The 20,600-nt window shown below is 38.4% G+C and overlaps 1 protein-coding gene across 9 annotated transcripts in view; it reads right to left on the reverse strand.

Annotated features, from left to right (window-relative positions):
• PCLO (piccolo presynaptic cytomatrix protein) overlaps positions 1–20,600 on the reverse strand; it is a 385,852-nt gene that overhangs the window by 112,624 nt on the left and 252,628 nt on the right. The gene's annotated exons all lie outside the window — the stretch shown is intronic.

Genomic DNA, 20,600 nt, shown 5'->3' on the forward strand with positions numbered 1-20,600 from the left:
TAGGATTGTCATAGGCAAAAATAGCTTAAATTGTGAAGGCTAGCAGGAGGCAGATAATTGGGTGCGTGTGTGTTTGTGTATGAGTGTTTGAAACTGAACTCCTGAACTCTGAAGCAGAAGTGGCTACTCGCTAACTGCAACCAGTGTGATCTGGTTTGAAATACTGGTAACACCTGGACTAAAGGAAAGTGACCCTTCCCGAGTCCTACAGTTAACAATGAGAAATGAGACAGAACCACCAGTTAGCAGACTGATCACATGGTGTGCTTCTGCACATAGTTTTGACTGAGGAAACCGGTGGGCTACTGGGTCCAGAAATAAGATATGGTGTTTAAAAAAAGGGCTTCAAAAAGAAGTGGCCTTGGAAAGGAGAAGGGGGTCTGGAAAGGAAAAGGGGTTTTGGAAAAAATAAGGTGAAAATCCTGGCTGGAGGAGAGATGTAGGAAAAGGAGAAGACCCCGGAGATCCAGAAAATGGTTGGAGATCAGTGCCAGGGGCCACCCAAGGAGGCAGAGGATGCCTGAGACAGACACCTTTGAGCAGTGGCACAGCAGGAGCCAACAGGACGTCCTGCCCAGCTAATCCAGACAGCAAGTTCTGGAAGGCAAGTGGGACCTCCTGGATGAGGCACTGGGTGAGGGATCGAGTGAGCGTGAGAACACGGTAGGGCAAGGACTCTGCTTTCATTTGGTAGCAAAAAAAATCCTCCACAACCAGGTCCCCTGTTAGCAGACATTCATGGTCTCATATGGGGTAGACAGCAACCAGTCAGAACAACCAGTCATGTTACATTCATTGCCTGCTGGTTTTAGTAATCTAATGTATTTATTTACTTACTTATTTATAATCACAGAAGATAAGGGCAAATTCAAGCTAGCTTTGGCATATGTACTGATTAGCAGCAGCTTCTATTTCTTCTCTTTACTGACACTAAAACAAACGAATCTTTTACCAGGCAGTCCTTCTATACTTGTGTGCTCCTTACGATCACCATTAACATACTGAATTCACCATGTAAGCATCAGGAAGACAAACAAAAGAAGTGTATGATATCCTTTACTGATAACTATAGCTCTAGAAATATTATTCATGCCCCTCCAGGAAGAGCAGTTTGCCCAGGGAAGAAGCTGCTGTTACCCCAAGGATGACAATGGCCACTTGCAGCTGATGACAAGCAAAAGGAGGACAGGGCTGGTAGTTTCAGCGCTTATTTTCAAGTCTCCTGAAGGCACTTGGGAGCTTTTCTGCTGAAGTAATGGGGTACATCAAAACTCATAGGGAATAATACAGCCTACGAGATTTGGTTTAAAACTTATGGGCCCAAGGATGAAGAGTTTGGCTTGGTGAAACTGTGGCTAGGTAGGGGCAGGGAAGGTACTGGAAGGATGTGTCTCCAGCCTGAGTGCTGCATGTCAATGGTGCAGTGCAAGCACCCATCCTGCTGTTTCAGCTGCTGTGTAGCAATCAATGATTGCTGCCTATACAGGCAACCTATTGCCTTTTAACAACAGTAATAAGCCTGTTTTGATCCTCTCATAGTCTCAACTCGGGAACCACATGCTATCCCTACGACAAACTGTGCCCCTATTTCTTAAATCTTGTGTGTCTTAATTACACATCAATACCACATTTAAACACCAAACCATTACTGAATTCTCAGCACTGCACCCTCACTTTAGCTTCACTGGGTATTGCAATGGCCTATTCTCCTTCAACAACATGCCCCAAGTGAGACATTGAGCATTATTTTTAAACTGCCAAATATAAGCATTAAACTAACATTTCAACTCTAGACTCAAGTATAAATGTGTATTATGGGTCAGCAATGACAAAGGAGTTTGATCATTTCACTATTTAATCTTTTGAGACTGCTTGCATTTCACCAAAGCTATTGTACAGGTCAAAATCTTTTTCCCAGGACTGATATATTAAAATTATTAGTATCAAACAATGTAAGAGAGTAAAACAATCATCTCTGCTTCTTTACATCAAACCACTAAATATCTTTTCCCAGGCAAAAGTAAAAATAGGTCTTGTACTTAACTGAATAAAAAGTACAGATTTTCTTTCTTTTAGAGAAATTTTGAGCAAAAGCACCCTCCCCTCAAACCTGAGCATTTACATCTGTGAAATACTGTGAATCAGTTATGTAACAAAAGGTAAAAAAGGTAAAAATATATGCAAGCAGTAAAAAATGCCAGCTGGAACTATAAATCCCATAAACATACCGAATACAATAAATTAGTAAAGCATAAAGGATGTTGTTTGCTTTAGAGATGAAAGAGTTTTAGCAATACTCCTTGGGTAAAAAGTATCCAAGGAATTCCGAAATTGCCTATCAACTCATCACCATTTCAAAGGCATTTTATTATCTGCATGAAAACCAATAATTATTTTCTCTAAAAGTAATGAACCAGATTCATCTAATGTGATTACTTTTTACAGAAGACACTAAATATTGTCTTGAATGCATACAACAAATTTCAAAGAAAATAATAAAATGCCCAGTCACTTTTCCCAGTTCATTCCAAAGGCTCAGAAGCAACAGAAATATAATTGCTAATTCTACTTCTTTGCCAACTGCCTGGAGGCCTGCAAGACCACTCCTAATCATATTGTATACCTGTCTCTTCGCAGGCAGATGAAAAGAACTGAACCCATAACGCATCCTGAGGGACTATAAATGCAAACTGCAGGTGGAAACTTGGTCTCATTCACATATGCACCTCTTCAAAATGCGCTTTTACAGACTGAAATTCATCAAACAGCACAATTTTTCTCATTCTTCCACTAAACATGGAAATTAAGAACCAGTGACAGTTGCGAACTGGGCATGATGCTCAAATTGCAATTCTAACACTGATGCTAATGTTCTAGCTATGGATGATGCTACCAGGAGGACAGGCTCAAACAAGCAAAAGGAGATATTGCATCATATAACATACAGTTACTCTGTGGAAGGCCATTATGCTGGAAGTCTAAGGGTAAACTTACACATTGCTCATGTGCAGACACCAGATTATGTCTGCACATGCATGCAGACAGGAGCATGCAGGAAAAATTCCTCACAGTTTTCAAATAGAAGAATACCATGCTGTACACTTGCCTAGGGAGTTCCTGGGTCGTATAGTCTATGTCATATACATATAACCATATGACTACATATATGACTATATGTACAAACATATAATCATACAGACACATACATATATCACAGACATATATGTTTAATTTACTGTTTCTGGGACATGCTAGGTGGTTCATCTGATTAAGTAGAGATACTCCTATATTTTTTTACTTATTTTGCTTTCTGAAGTACATGATATACAATCAGGTCATCATCACCAGCTTTTGCAGGAGTAACAACAGTTTACAGTGTTGTTCATTATGACAGTCATTGTATTGGTGGTGGTGTAGCCCAACTCCTATTTGCTAATGTCTTTTGTAAATATACACATGCTGGTATAGACCCCAGGGCTAAAGTAATACTTTGTTGACATAGTCATGACTTCTACTAGGATAGAGAGCTATGTCCGTGGAGCTAGAGCAGTAAACTTCTTTAAGGATGATCAAGAATAATCTATCTGACTTTGACAAAATAGCTAGTTAAATTTCACCTGTAAACACATCAGAGCACTGAGGTACAATAATTTAGTTTCATGTGTGTTTAAGTTGCTGAAATCGAGGAAGCTGTGTGATGACCCCAGTTCATAAATTTAATGCCAGCAAACGCAGAAATCCTTGTATTGCTTGTGAGTCTTTGCCTCTAAAAAATGCGTATTACATCCCAAGATATATGATTAAGCATAGTGAATTAGAAATTCTTAGTGTGAAGCATTAACAACTATAGGTAACAGGCCTTTATAGAACCCTTGAAAAAGCATTTCTATATAGAGTTTAACAGACATTTGAAATTTGGGATGCAGAGGGGGTTGTCCATTAGGTGGCACCAAATTTTTCCATATGTCTGGAAACTGTAGGCAACAGAGAGAAGCGTTTATCGGCTAGTGGCTGTCAGATGCTCTCTCAACTACTCTCCATTCAGAGACAGAACCTCTGAGATGGCATTGCATGCATCACTGACAGGTATTCATCCAGACAGGGAAGCGTGTGCTTCAGCCTATGGTTAACTTACTGCTCCTCCGGTGTACAGCTGTTTTTATCATATCCACCAGTCTGTCTGCATCATAAGGGTCACTGTAGCAATTGAAGATATTTTTCAGTTCCTTCTTTGGATCTTCAGTTTTTCCTAAACAGTGGGAATTGTTTATCTTTCCTCATGTTCTCCACAGCTATTCAATCAGAAGAAAGCCCCCACTTTTCAGCTAATCAGCCAGCTTCCACTGTGCGAATTGCCGTGCTATTACTATCATTGAGATAGGCTGATACTTGTAAGAATAGTACAGTGGTCTGTGAATAAGATGATGAAAGATTGCCTTTTCTTTCTTTAGTATTGTCTAAGACTAAAACTGTTACTACTTCCCCATTAGCACCAGTCATGAAAGTCCTTGCCAAGAATTTTGCTTCCTTTTATCCTTTTCACACACACCTCAGGAACTCTCAGTTCTCCCTAATCATTCACTTTGTATCCATTTGAAAAGTATAATCAGTAAATGTAATAAAAAGCTTTGCTTTATGTAGGCATGCGTCAATGCATATTTCTATTTAGCAGCCTCAAAACTGTCTGTATGAACAGCAAATGTATCCATGATATAGACTGATTCCACTTCACCCACACTATGACAGAATTAATTTAGCAAGCTCAGTGCTCACACAGTGATGAATATCGCCTGGAATGACTCATTTCCTCTTACTGTGTCATCTTCAAGGATAATTTCATGGGATTCTCTTCAGCACATTATCTAGTAACTAAGACATCATCAGACCTTCTTCTGTTCATTGCGGTGGCTGGTCAGCACCTCTAAATGGCCCTGTCATTGCACTTGGGCAGGTAAATGGTACTCATCCTTCCCCTGCAAATAGAGTCTAAAGATGAACATGTATGATGGACATGAATGGCATACATGGGAGTTTGCTTTCCGCCACATTGCTTTCCACGCAGTTCTAGAAATCCTTTGCTTTAGCACTATCCAGATCATTCTAATGCCCCCTTTACCTCCTGCCTGCTCTTTTGTACCTTGTGCTTGCCATAATGTAGCTAACGTGCAGCCTAACCCTCCAACACAGAACTGGCCCATATTTAGCATGCATTTGTAATCTGGTGTCTGCACATGAGCAATGTGTAAGTTCACCAGTCTGGGCTAAGGCAACCTTGGTTGTACAAAACAGCAGTTGTTAGGAGTCTTCTCCTGGCTCCAATAAGAAGAGCTCAGAAAGAGGGATAACCCGAGACCCCACAGTGCTGCTGAAAACTGTGCCCTCATAGAACAAAAGGGCCCATGTGCAGTACCAAATCAACCCTCCTTGCCTGGGTATCTTTGAAAGGTATCCCAGACATGCTTCCTCTTGACCTGAGCTGGTTTGGGATGGGAATGGAGCAGAAAGGTAGCACATAAGCAAGTAAGAAGAATCCAAACCTCTTCCCTCTGTTTTTACTTGCCAGTTTCTTTTTGTAGATGTACATCTCTGGCTCTCTATCCCTCCTGGCCTTTTAAGAATAAACTTATCAAAAGAAAAAAAACCGCTACAAATCTAGCAGAAAGTCTTTACGCTTCCACAGACTAAGGAAAAAGTAGAGTACAAGCACTACTGCTGGATGATTGCTGAGTTCTTTTTCATCAGGCAAATCAACTGTATCCTCATTGAGGCCTTATGGACTTTTTAAGACTTAATACTTCTCACTTACTAACATGTCATTTTGGTTTGGCAGCAATGAGTCCTTAGGGTAAGGTCTCTTACAGTCACAACTTGTAAGTATATGCATAACATTACATAGGTAGGTGGATACAGCTCATTTTAGATCAAAGAACATTATTATTAAATCAAATTATTACTATATCTAAGTGGGATTCTTCTTGGCATTCAGAAGTAGACATAGAGGTGCAGACTCATTACTCTGCATCTTTGTATACTATTAGTAAACTTCATCGCCAAGAATGCAAGTGCTTTCTCTGTATTTCCTTAATATCAGCAAGCAGACACTTTTTCTACACCTTTTTCATGTGAGATCTTAGTATTATTCAAACTGTTCAAATCCAGTTCAAGACCTAGATGAAACTGTAGTCATTCTTCATGTTTTATTTTCAACTGACAGTGGCCATATCCAAAGAGAACAAGGATGAACATATTCTAAACGTATCTTAATTTGCAAGTGTTTGTCACATAGCAGTACACTAATGAACTATCCCTTTTGTGAAAGTCAGTGTAAGACCCAAAATTTAAAGACAGTTCAGCTGGAATGAGCATCATGGTCCTATAATGACTGCAGTGTTTTACAATTTCATTGGAAATAATTTTAAAGAAAGCTACTGTTTCATAGTAGTGGTTTGGGGAATGTGCAATAATGCCAAGGAAAAAAGAAGTACAATGAGATCCTCAAGCAAGAAAAAGTAATTGTGTTGAACTGCTGCAATTCCTATTTATGTCAGTTAGGGAAGAAACTGCTCAGCATCTCTGATTTTTCCTTGGCACTTTGCAACATACATTCCTAGGAAAACAGCAGATAATTTTTGAAGAGGATTGACTCGAGCTGCTGAAGAGGAAATTCACTAAACAGAAGCGTATGCCCAAGAGCAAAGGCTGCAAAATCGCAACTCTTGCTTTAATTGTAAGTCACATAGGAATACCTGATGAGAGATTCCAGTGTCACAGTAGTCACTTCTGGACTTTCTCAAAATACGTGAATTTTTTGCTTCACAGTAAATATTTAATAAAATCTTATTACAGTGTTAAGCTTCCTAAAGTTTTAATGGAATTTCCCTCATTTTTATAAGATGTAAATTTATATTAAAGTGTAATATATTTTCAGTATTTGCCCAATATAAAATTTAAATCTACAGGTAATACACTTCCCGTAGTTACCCCGTACAGAGCCCTCAGAATTAGTCCTGTGGATGCGCTAGCATACAATGAACCGTTTTCAGACCATTTCTTTTGATTTACTTTAAACATAATTGACACCTAAACATTCTCATTGTGAATACTAGTGCACGTCCTATGTGTGGTACGTCTCTCATGCTGACATTTGTTACATTAATAATGCACAAAGAAGAGAATAGTGAGCACTTAATTTTCATGTAATTGGTGTTGTGAAAGATGGCAGCCAGAACAGAGGTATACAAATGCTAAAAAAACCCTCACCAGTATCCACAGAAAAAAAAATAATGAAATGTTACAATTGAACAACATAAAATCAGACTTCATAGTATAACTTTGCCACTATCAGATTCAGAGGACTACTAGCTACTTACTGGGAACGACGCTATAACATTCTTTATAGCTATAAATCATGAAAGGATGCTGTGTCTCTGGGAAAGCCATGGCCACAATCAGCATGGAAAACAACTCACTGTTTTATCTAGGTTATTCTTCCAGGGAACATTTTAATGTATTTGTTCCCCTGTTCAGTCTTAAGCGTTTGCTACATTATATGGCATTCTGTTTCAGGTGGATTATTAATCTTAGCCTGCAACTGTGCAGTTCAGTACAAATAGCAATATAGTTCAGATCAACTATAACTTGGCTAAGACACATCCATTGGCAATGTTTCGTTTGTTTCCTGTGCAAGATGCATATTTAGAGAAGGTAAGGACATCATGGCATCCTTTGGAAAGAATAGGAGACGTAACTTCATCATGTTTTTACCCAGCACAATTTACTGTACATGTGCTATCTGTCATGATAACTGAAAGCAATGGAATACATTGCAGGAAACTTAATACAGATATACTGGGAAATATGCAAGAATTTGGGCCTTAACAATATTATTTGAATATTTTGAATCTGTTGGTATGACCACGCTTTTAATGAAGACTATGTCAGCTCTTAGACTTTCAAATTACACAAGCTATCCTTTCATGGTAAGTACCATGGAGAAAAGTATTACAAAATGGTGTTGAAATTAATATTGTGTCATAAATAATCAATAGTGGGTGCCAAATTCTGCAGAGAAATTTTTAAATGGGGATCCAAAGGCTTTCATGACCTGGCTGCAGAATTTTCTTCTGTATCGACACATTAAATCCTGAGTGCAAGAGGAAGCCTTCTCACATGAGGGCAATGGACTGCTTAAAGGCAAGCTGACAGACAGGGAAGAAGAATTCAACATTTTACTATTTTATTTTTATTATTTGGTTTTATATATTTATTATATATGTATTTTATTAGGACTGGAATGGAATTCTACATACTGCATTATTTCTAAAGTAGTCATAAAGACCGTAAGTGTAACATAACGATCCAGATGTCATCTTTCTTTCCCATTACCTGCTCCTGAGGTATTTAACTGATCATGTGCACACATCATCACAATTAATTTAAAGAGGCTGTTCCTTTACTGGAAAATGTACAACTGAAAGTCTACACACTGTAATTTTATGTCTCAGGTTGAACTGACCAGTATATGCCAGTGGGGATCTTGTCTTGCAATAGCAATTGCAAAATTATGCATAAAAAAAGATGGGACTAATTTATAATTGAAAATTGTTGGTTTAAAAATCCTTTTCCATGCAGTAAAAATCAAGACAAAATTAGAACTTTCCCAGAACGTGCCTGAACTATCACGATACATGACAGATTAGGGTTTATTGTTTGGAAGACAGACCAGCTGCAAAACAGAAAGCAAGATCCAATTCCAAATAAAATGGTCTCAGCTTCCCATTTTTAATGGAATTTTAGAGTTAGCAGCTCAGTTTCAAACAAAGCTCTCCTTAGATGCTGAAGTATCTAACTGAACATCAACCATGCTGGGAAAGGCCCAGAATTAGGGTTTCCTATTCCCTTGGCAGGTACCAAACCACTGCATTTTCACATAAAAGCAGTCAGGATCAGCTACGCCATGTATGTGATGACTTGGAAAAATTCTTAAAATCTACATGTTTCAAATGTGGCATGAACCACCTCACATACCCTGTGTCCTTTCAGAGACTTGAGCAGATCTCAGACCCTGGAGAACTTAGTTGCTATCTGCCCACGCCTGCCAGACACCAGAAGCAGCAGTCTGAAATCTCTTTGCCTTTAGGTTTTTTACTTCTCATATTCTAGTTTACTTCTGCTGTTAAACCCAAGAAAGGCAAATGTCACTACATACTGACCTAAAAATGTCATTCTACGATGTATTATTTGTGAAATCTGATATCCAATATCCAAAGTAGCTATTACCGTAAGATTGCTACTGTCTTAGTGAGTTGAACATAATTGTCTGCAAAGCCTTGTATTTTGTAATCAGTTAGTACTCTTCCCCCACAACCATCCAAATCAAGACTAACTCATTTTTTCCAGAAATAATAAGATTTAAGTGCCTAACATAAACAGTTTTAAAAGTTACCTAGAATGTATTAATTTACCTATAAGGTAATTTCAGAAGTTTTCAAATGTACCACCTAAAGACCTCAACAGAATTCTGCTTGCTGCTGTATTTAGAGAGAACGGACAGATTTACATTCATTTTGGATATGAGACACTCCCATTACAAACAAGGAGACATAATACAGATATCAATGAGTTCTAGCAGAAGCATTTTAGGATCCGCACAGGAGAAAAGCATAGCATACCCTATTATTTTTCAGGCAACATTTCATGTAGCAAATATATATTTTTTTAAATTAGAACCAGTTTGGAGTTGGAAAAGATCTGTTATCAGTTACTTGCACCAAGGCTTAAATGAAATTCAGAGATACATCTTGATTTTTTAATAGTTTTTTTTCCAAAAGTTTTTTGTTTTGTTGGGATGTGGAACAAAAGTAAGATTTTATACTCAATTTCTGCTTGATGAAATAAATTCAAGCTTTAGTCATTAATAATTTAGATAATTTGTGATTCAATCTCTTCATTTGGAGTTACATTTTAAGTTGTATTATTATATTACAATTATACTTTAAATGGCTTTTTTTAACCTTTTTGTATAGAAATGGGAAGTTGTAACTATCTAATTTTACATGGTAAGCCTCAAATATTTATCTTAGTCAAAATGATAAATCTGGATAAAGAATAATCATTTTTTGTTTGCTGCTTTCTTTCAAATTATATAATCACCCTCCTCCTTTTATCTTAACGAAACCTGAAGCTTCCCATACAAGATTTTCCCAGCCATACCTTCTGGATGATCAAATTCGCTTTTCGAATAGAGTATGCTTCAAGAAATTTGAAATTAAGTCTTTATGTAGTTTTTGAGAGTGCTCATAGGATTTTTTTCTTTGTTTAAGATGACTTCTAAAACATCTTCTGTATTAACTTGCACAATATTCCTATTTTGTACTGTATTGCAAAACTGATTGCAGAAAATTATTTTTTGTTCTTCAAGTTCCTTTATTGTTTCAATGGAATAAGAAAATCTCTGTCAGATCAGATTAAGTCAAAGCACAGCACAGCCTAGTTCAGCATCTTCTCTCAAAACAGTTGATACCAGATGCTTCAGAAGTGTTTAGAAAACCTTGGAAAATTCTGGAATAACATGATTACACAACTTTTAGCGCTTTTTTTCTTCTTTTTTTTTTTTTTCCCCTAGGTACTTCTAAAGACCAGTTGATTTAATTTAAGTAATTTAGGAGATATCTTGTTTTTCTCTGTTTCCTCTCTGTGTATTACCTGATACTTACTAGAAAACATGGGCTTTATTTATGTGACCAAATTGCTTTTAAAAACACTAAAGTGAAGCTCTGTGACCGAGTATTCCAAATTTGCATCCAAGCTTTACATATTACCATGAGGGAAGTCCATCTAAAAGACAGATAATGTACTACTCTGAGACAACCCACTTTCAGTAGCCCTTCTTTCTTCACAGTAAATTGTTAATAACTGTTAACAGTGTTCTTTAGAGTCTTGGAAGAATCAAATGTGCAGACACCTATCTAGAAAATGCTTGGAAATAACAAGCTATTCCAGCAAGCCTGCTTGCTGCAGTATCTAGTTTCATTGGCAAGAAAATCTGCTCTTTGTTAACCTCTGTACTTCTGGGAAGTGTGACTTGCAAACAGCTAACATGCTGCCTCCAAGATGTTCAGCGACAGTGGGTATTTGCTTACCCAGATTGCAGCAGAACAACAGGAAATACAACTGCATCTTCTTACAAGTACACATCAATTTGATTTTAATACAGCGTTATACTGCAATATAGCCAATGTCCGGCCTGCAGCCATGTCTCTGATGTAAGAATGGACAGATCATGCTACAAATAATGAAAGAAGGAATTAAAGTCTTTTATGGAGACAAATGAATCTTAGTAGTACTCCCAGTGTCAGAATATAGCAAGCACTAACCAAGAAGAGTAAGAGGGGAAGACTGGGACCATGTGGACGGGTGATAGCTGTCAATGACAGAGGCAGAAAATCAAAGCACCCATGACGTGCATGATCATGTCATGGATCATAGCAGAGAGCTGCACGTTCCCATGGGAGCCAAGAAGAAAGCTCAGAACGCTGCCCACTGCTGTTTCTGCTGTGCTCAGAGAGACAGGGCTTCAGGCACATTTCCTGGAAGGGATGAGGGTTCTTTCCAAGAAGTACCTGGATATTCTTCATAACAGGAACTATCCATCAAGGTCCTGAATAATAACAGCTGTCGAAAGCTGTGTGTCTGATAATTAACATTGTATAGCTTACAAGTACCTTATGATACCTAATAGTGCTTTCTAATATGATCTTAGTGGAATGTTATTGAAAGCTAGTTATAACACAAATGACATTTTTACCAGTGGTCCTCCACAATTTGTGTCATATATCTGATGAATGCTTTTAGCCTGACCTTTGTAATTGTTCTCCACTTCATTACCTCTGAAATGTCTAGTGACTGTGTTTGCATCTACTCTGCTTGAAGCATGCAGGTTATTTTGCTCGTATCTATAAATTAGACTTACCTATTTAAGACTAAACAGAAAACTCTCTAAACAGATATTTTGATGAAATTATTTATTTATTACTACAAATCCAATTTCCTGGTGCAATTTGTATGACAGGGTTTTTCCAGCAAAACTGATTTTCAGCAATAATTAGCTGTTCAAGGTATTTTCAGAGTTCTTGATCATAAAGAAGGTATAATCTATACCAGTTTATGTGGCACACAGCAAGGCTAAATGCAGGAGTAAAAAAACTGTAACATGTTATGCAAGAGGCCAGATCTTTAATGGCCCTAATATGTATTCATTTAATGCTTCTTTCTTATAGCTTTAAAAAATTTCTAAGTGCCCCATAAATTTTCTCTTACCTTCTGCTTTAGATTACATAAAAAAAGATCCTAAAAGCTCAGTCTATCCAGCTGCACAACTAGTTCCTAGATCCAAGTTACTCTCTAATAGCTATTTTCAGTGTTGATTTTTATTGCAGGGAAATTAAATATAGAGCAATTACGGTCCTGGGCAGAAACATTACAAACTCATATTATCTGCTTTATCTCATGGAAACAGATATTGCTCATTGAAACAAATATTTCTCATTGAAACAGATATTTTAGGTGCACAAAAATTTTTCTAATGAAGTAGCCTCACAAAATCCCAGTTTCACCATTCTGCCATCATAAGATTAAATTAAATCTCCATAAACCAGATGCCCTATATTGGGAAGAGTATAATTTTCTAAGTGTGTTTCAACTGCCATAAAACAGGTTTAGTAAATAAAGTTGTGGAGAGTGTTCCAGTAACCAGCTCTCACAGATTTCCACGTCAAGCGGTCATACTGCAAGTCTTTCTTCTCCCATTTCCCTCTGTAATCCCCACACAGGTGCTGAAACAATTCTCATTCCTGCTGGGTGGGCCTGATTTCCTCCTCACACCTTAGCACACAGACAAAGTAAACTCTCATTTCAACTCAGCTCCTACCATATTGCATATGAAATGGCTAAATCACTAGGAGAAACCTTTCTTCCTGCCTTTCTTCATTCCAACAGATACAAGGTTAATTGTAACGTCTGAGTAATATACTTTGTTGAGGTGGCCTTTCCATTAACTTAATTTTTAGAATAGACCTTCTCTTTAAAAACAAACACCCATAAATAATTCAAAATATTTGAAAGACATTTTCTTATATGTTGAATGCCCACAGACATTAGCAGGAAGAACACTGCAGATTATTACTTTTTACTTATTTGAAAAAAGTACAAGGCAGAACAAAATACATGGATTACAGGAGCACAACAACGCAAGTGAAGACTTACAACTGATAGGAGGCATTTAGGGGTTTGTTTAGATTAAGTCCTTTCTAAAGAGCTTTAGGGCAAAGCTTTTGACTGAGCTATGGCATCGCCTGTTATTTTGTGCACACTTCCTTTGATAAAGTCAGTTTCTGCTGGGACAGATAAACCTGAGCCTGTAGCCCAGGGGATATGTTGAGAGCAAGTTCTCTTCTCTTCTAACCCCACAGAGTAAGTGTGAACAGCACAATAAATCACAAAGACTAATGCTCACAGAAGTGGGTGAAGTTAATTCTTTGTTTTCCCCAGTGCAGTAATAAATTAAAGCAGTCAAACTACAAAATGAAGTGCAGGATGGTGAGACTATTTCTGTTAATTTAAGACCTGATCCAAAGGGGTTTTTTTCAGAATTTTTCCTGCCCTTCTTGTTTTCCTTTTGATTTCTTTTCATCATTTTCCAGCTTCATCATGCTATCTACTTTCTCCCAGAAGTGTAATTACCAGAGGGACTCAAGAAGGGATGCTGGCTCTTCACTATCCCTAACTTCATAGGGACTGGAAAATCTCTTTTCACTATGATGCCCCGATCAATGTTTCTAATTTTAGCTGGCTAAAGAGCAAGCAGCGCTCACTACAGCCTGTTAAAATTCAGGAAGATCTGGTGCCTACTGCACTTCCCACTGATAGATGACCAAGATCAGTCAGTGTTACACTTGAGCCCATATTTAACTCAGGGATAAGAGAGAAGTGTGGCAAGAGGAGGACAGGGAAGGACAGTGACTTATTGCTTCTGTTCTGGTTTTCTAATTATTTAGGTGCCCCTGACCATTCCAGCCACGCTGCGTTTTCCAAGCAACATGCAAAGCATGTCTATGATATGACAAGAGATAATTTTGAGAAGATGGACAGCCATCACACATGTTACTACCTTTGCAAAAGAAGTTCTGGTCTTGTTATTCAGCACTTGGTACTACCCAAACTAGCCCACAACATTTCAACCAGCTGCATAAAAATTGCTCTTAACACTTCCTCTATAATCCTTTCATGGATGGGTAAATAATCCAGTTGCATGTCCCACTGTTCTTCTGAAAGGACTTAAAATAAATCATGTATTTCTAATGCCAGTAAATAATATGCTTTGAGATGACAAGGACTTAAAAGCTTGAGGAGTTATGATTGAAAACTTATGTTCTGAAAACACATGAAGGGAGCACAGATTCATAGAATCATTAAATAGTGCAGACTGTCAGTATGGATTGAACTGGGCTAATAAGCATTGAATCATAGAATCACTTAGGTTGGAGAAGACATTTAAGATTATTAAGTCCAACCATTAACCCAGCACTGCCAAGTCCACCCCTAAACCATGGACATATGCATTGCATCTACGTGTTTTTTAAACACCTCCAGGGACAGTGATTCCACCACATCTCTGGGCAGCTTGTTCCAATGCTTGACAACACTTTCAGTGAAGGAATTTTTCTTAATATCCAATCTAAACCTACCATGGTATAACTTGAGGACATCTCCTCTCGTCTTAATGGTTATTACTTGGGAAAAGAGACCAACACCCACCCTTCTACAATGTCCTTTTAGGCAGTTGTCGAGCGTGATAAGGTCTCACCTGAGCCTCCTTTTCAGCGGGCCAAACAATCCCAGTTCCATCAGCCGCTCCTCATAAGACTTGTGCTCTAGACCCTTCACCAGCTCGCTGCCCATCTCTGGACATGCTCCAGCACCTCAATGTCTTTCCTGTAGTGAGGGGCCCAAAACTGAACACAGGATTTGAGATGTGACCTCACCAGTGCTGAGCACAGGGGGACAATCACTTCCCTTGTCCTGCTGGCCACACTGTTTAAGATACAAGCCAGGATGCTGGTGGCCTTCTTGGCCACCTGGGCACACTGCTGGATCATGTTCAGCCAGGTGCCAATCAGCTCCTCCAGGCCCTTTTCCACCAGGCAGCTCCCCAGCTCATCTGCCCCAAGCCTGTAGAGTTACGTGGGGTTGCAGTGACCCATGTGCAGGATCTGGGATCTCTCCTTGTAGAAAATCATGGAATTGGCTTTGGCCCATCAATCCAGCCTGTCCAGATTTGTCTGTAGAGCCTTCCTACCTTCAAACAGATCAACATTCCTGCCCAGCTTGGTGTCATCTGCAAACGTACTGAGGGCACATTCTATCCCCTTGTCCGATCGTTGATAAAGACATTAAACAGGACTGGTCCCAATACTGAGCCCTGGGGAACACCACTTGTGGCAAACCCCCTACATCCCTGGGGCACACCTGAGGTGAAACAGCTTCTGGGAAACGGCTACTTGGCACTTTTACCTGGAGGACTGAGCAAGCTGCTTGTATTCAAAGATGTTACTGCCCAGAACCCAGGAAATACTTTGCAGATTAAACAGCAATGCTAATATTCCAACAGCCTCTATCCAACATTGCTTACGCCCAGATTCATCTTACTTATACTAGCAAAGTACATTTAATCTTCTCCCCACACTGGCCATCTCCTCTCCAGTCTGCTCACCAGCCTTATGTACATTCACCTGTACATAAGACGAGGCACTGTAGGTAGTATAAATACTCAGGATCTTTTTCCTCAGATAATACAGGCTTCATTGTGCACGAGGGATTGCTCACACACCATGAATCTATTGGCTTTCTTTCAGCATTCACTTGCAAGCTTCCCTAGACTCAGAGTTGCTACATAGGGCTCTCATATTTGGGTTGGAATGAACCATTGCTGGGTTGTTACCTGTTTCTTGTTTTTTTTGTAGTAGATTTCCACCTAACATAGCAGCTTGCCTCTTTACCATCAGATACATATATATAACTCCTTATACCTTTATCACAATTTTCATTTTGATTAACTGCCTGTCCTGGAAATAATGAAGAGCTGTGGTAATGACACTTGGACCCATATAGATGAGGGTCCAGTGAGCCCTGGCTTTTTCTTCTCTATCCTCAAAGAAATCTCCCAGTATATCTTCTTCTATTGTGAAGCCTGAGGCTACAGGATGCTTGAAGTGGCCTAAGTCAGACGCCAAAGTCCACACCATGGGTGAGAGCTGTACAGCATTCTGGTTAAGGCAGATTTCTGACAGGCCTTTGACGGTTGTCTCCTTTTTCTGAGAACTGATGGTGGGAGCTTGGCTGCTCCCTGAAATCCACGGAGGTAATCCAAATAGCTCTTTGCGCTCCCTTTTCCTGCCATATTCTGTTTTGGGTGGAAAATATTTTCCACTGGTCTAGATGTAGCCCTTTTTCACCAGTCACAGCATGATGTTTTGGTACACCCTGTTCATCTTTTATGTCAGCCCTGGTGTGGAAAGCCGTATGGTGGCAAGCAGTGAACACATTTCACCCCATACTGGCTTAACATCTGTGAAGAAGTGTTCTCTTTGCCACTGTGGCCATGGGCCATGGCTTCAAGAGATAATATGCTTTGCCATCCCATAACAGTCCAATGGAAGGCTCTTAATTCTAATCTGAGGAATGATTCTTGTATTTATTTGGCCTTGTATAGGGCATTAGAGAGCGAGCTGTGTACCAAAGGTCAAAATGAAATTTTGACATTTGAATATATAACAATATGTAAGACATTCTACAGAAGAAGGAAAAGAACTGTGCATAAATAGGGACAAAAGGAATGGAGTGACTTCAGTTTATTTCCTGAAGGCATCTTGAAGTTCTGAGATTCCATTGTTTTCTAAAAGATGAAAGAGAACTCAGACATTCCCAATAAAGACCCACTCATGCAAAATACTCTCCTAAGGGGAACTGGCCATGTGGCCTGAGCAACTTCCAGCACAATTAAAGGCAACCAATTTGGAAAATGGACCACCTGCAACTTAGAAGTTGAATGGAAGTCTAAAAGATAATTTAAGAACTCATCATCAGCTTTCAGACTTTGATGGTGAGTACACTGGATGTGCTTTCATCTGCTCTTGGCAGGTGCCTGATCAGGCAGCAGGTGGTTCTTCATAGAGGACCTTCATGGTGTTTTGAAGGGCAATGTTTCTTACATCCTAAGGGGAGTAGTTACTAATCTAAATCAAAAAAAGCGCCTAAGGTTTGGGTTGAGGGGCAGGGCAGCATCAACCACCACAGAACTCTCAAATGGCAGTTCATTTTCTCTTCTCTGAGAAGCTTCAACAGGGTGGCATTATCTTTTGTTGTGTGTACATCCAGTAGTTTTTCTTACAATATTATTGGACCAGCTTCAGGATGGGGAAGCTTTAAATATCCCTGTATGATGAGTATTTTTATTAAATTATGAAATGCAAAATTCAATTGAATTGAATAGCCTATCTTTTTGCAAGCATGAGCTGTTTATATGCTAAACTCTACAGTGTGGGTCTGTGACTCATAGGTAGGTGGCATCCTTCCATGTTATGTTAGAAATGTTACATCATTATATTTGCTATAAAAACAGAAACTGGGAGTGCTATTTCAGTATTTTTGATAAGAGGTTTTGTCTTCACTATATATGATTTTCCTATTTTTAAGTTTAGAAAGCTGTTATTGAAATGATGCATACATATTAAAACTAAATATGCACCCATAAAGCCTTGGACAAGTTAACACAGATCTGGTCAGTGTCATGGTCACTGTTGACTGGTGTATCAGCAAAGACAGTTCAGATCACCGCAAATCAAGCTCACCATTAGCTTCCAGACCATGCACATTCTCTGTAATTGCCAGGCAGCTGGGAAGTCAGGGAATCTCTTCATGTCGGTGAATGTCAGGTGGCTTAAAGCACTGCAACATAGTACGCCTGGCCAACTGAAAACTTGGAACAAAGACACCCACGGTTTACCAGTTCCCAGGCTCTTTACCCAGGCTGTTGAAATGGTCCGATAAGACAACTTGAAGGCTGAGGACATCCAGCAAATTTGTAACAGTCGGTAACGCACATTAATATTTTATTTCTGCTCTTTAGATTCTTCTGTTTCTGAAAAATGCTGGCAGAAACGCCATTCACCCAGTAGATTTACCAGGTGCAATATAACTGAACTGTTTCTGTCAACACAAGAGGGAGCACAGACACATCTATCAAATTGACACAGTCCCTGCACTTGATGAGCTCAGTGGAATGAGTCTTCCACCTCCAGTTTTTGTAATGCCAGTGAGTGATGAATCAGAGATATTTTTGACATCTGAAAGCAATTCAAGGTGAGAGAACCAAGAAGACTGGTATTTGCCAGTCAGAACTATAAATAAACTTTTCAGCACTAAGACTCCTCCAAAACTATTTAAATAGACTAAAATTTTATGGATAGCTATTCCCTAAGGAAAGGAATGCTATCTGTATTCTAAAGTGTGTCACGTCTTCATAGATGCAGTCATGCAGACAGCAGGTAGGACTTTGGCTTCCTCCACAACCACCATGGATCTATCTTTGTTCCTTATGCTATTGATAGGATTTTGAGACCTGACTCAGTGTTTTCTGGTTTTAGAATTAGAGAAATTAATTAAGTTGATAGGATTTTTTGCAGTGAATCATGTTCTTAGAAAGGCTAATGAGTCAAGATATTAGCTTGCAATGACATTAGTGTAAGTTTACTTGATGACTAGGTATATACTCTAACTTGAAGTCACACAGCATTTCAGCAGAAAAAAGTGACTCGTTTTCTATACAATCAGTAGTATGTAATTGTCATTGACAGTTAATGACATATAAAGTTTTCTGTATGTGATGCGACAGACAGCAAACAACTTGAAAAGGAAATGAGGGCTAGCCTCTATTTTCAGACACAACAATATCAGCAATATTGGTAACATTAGCAGTTTGGCTGGATTTACACAGATCAATATGGGAACGACTGAAGACCTCAATGGACTTTAGCACTTCTGAAGGGTAGAAGTTAAATGTGCATCAGCCACATTTCCACTACAGCAAACAAGCAAGACTAAAGTGAACTAGCCAAATATTCTTTGTTGATCAATGATAGCCATCTAAAATAACATAAAAAGTAAACTAGATATAAAGGCAAGATTTAAAAGGTAAATGACAGTAAAGGGAATTGTTTGTCTTGTACACTATAGTAACAGTACATTCTACAGAAAGCATTTTTTCTCTCTGAATGACAGAACATTTAACACATCAATAGTAAAACATTTTGGGACATTGTGTGGACAATTCTACAGATTAAGTATCGTGATTTTGATGGAGTTGATTTATGCCAACATACCCAAGTGTAGGATGCTTTTATAAGGGTCAATCAGAAACATGACTGATCATATGATGGGAGAATTGAACAAAGGAATAAATATTTTACTGTCCTGTTCATCTTTTTATAAAATATGAATAAACCTTTGAAATACATTATGTGGACAGAAAAGAAAACTGTCATGCCTGAACTTCCCCTGTAGTTATTGTAAATCCAAGATGTTCTTGATCACAGCTAAAATATTCCTACATGGTAAAGAACTTATTTAAAATTTAATTTTCAGAGAAGTTCCTGATGAGAAGTGCAAAGACCAGAGATAATTCAAAGCAGTAACTGCTCATCTTTCTTGAAATGTCCAGTCTTGGGGAAATGCTGAATAACCACGTACTCCTCTTTACCTGCTTGGTAATAAAGCAATGCATGTATGATCTAGCACAGCTATGAAGGACCTACTTTTTTGTATGGAGGGACCCCAAATACTACTTGCTTCAAAACACACTAAATTAAGGTTGGTTCTTCCATCATTCCTGTGCAATAAATAGCACTATTCTAATGTTTGATGAGTGAGATACTACCCATTAAATATGAATGGGAAAATCAACTCTATAGGGCAAATAGGAAGATATTTTTGTTGATACATCATTTCATTGACACCGGTGTTTGTGCACCTTTTTACATATATAATTTAAATATCGGCAAAGAAACCACCAAGGATGTAAAAAGCAGCAGGGTTAATGCAGGTGACACTGTTTTATAATACCCACAATATATTTAAACTATTATTTTTGAATACAGTCTTTAAACAATTTACTCAGTTTTTCTACGTCCAAAATACTTTCGTTTAGATTTAATCATAGCTTTTGTGGCAAGTTTACTATTCAGAAAATTCATGTGAAATAAGTTCTGCCTGGGAGAACTATTCTTTCTGCTTATCTTCTTTCCTTTTTGTTATTTTTTCCAGGATATCTGCCTTTATTAAAAAGATAAAAGTAAATAGTTGAATGAATTAGAAACAAATATATTATATTTTTGTCCATGGATAAACTGACATTTCAGGTGATCATACAGATATTCATATGAGAAAAGGAAACAGAAACTAGTTATATGGAGAAGAGACCATTTATGTGATCACGGATAGAAATAAATTGTTATTAGACAGAATTATCACACTTGTAATAATCCTAG

The sequence above is a fragment of the Falco punctatus genome, assembly GCF_963210335.1.
Source record: "Falco punctatus genome assembly, chromosome: 6".
Lineage (NCBI taxonomy): Eukaryota > Metazoa > Chordata > Aves > Falconiformes > Falconidae > Falco > Falco punctatus.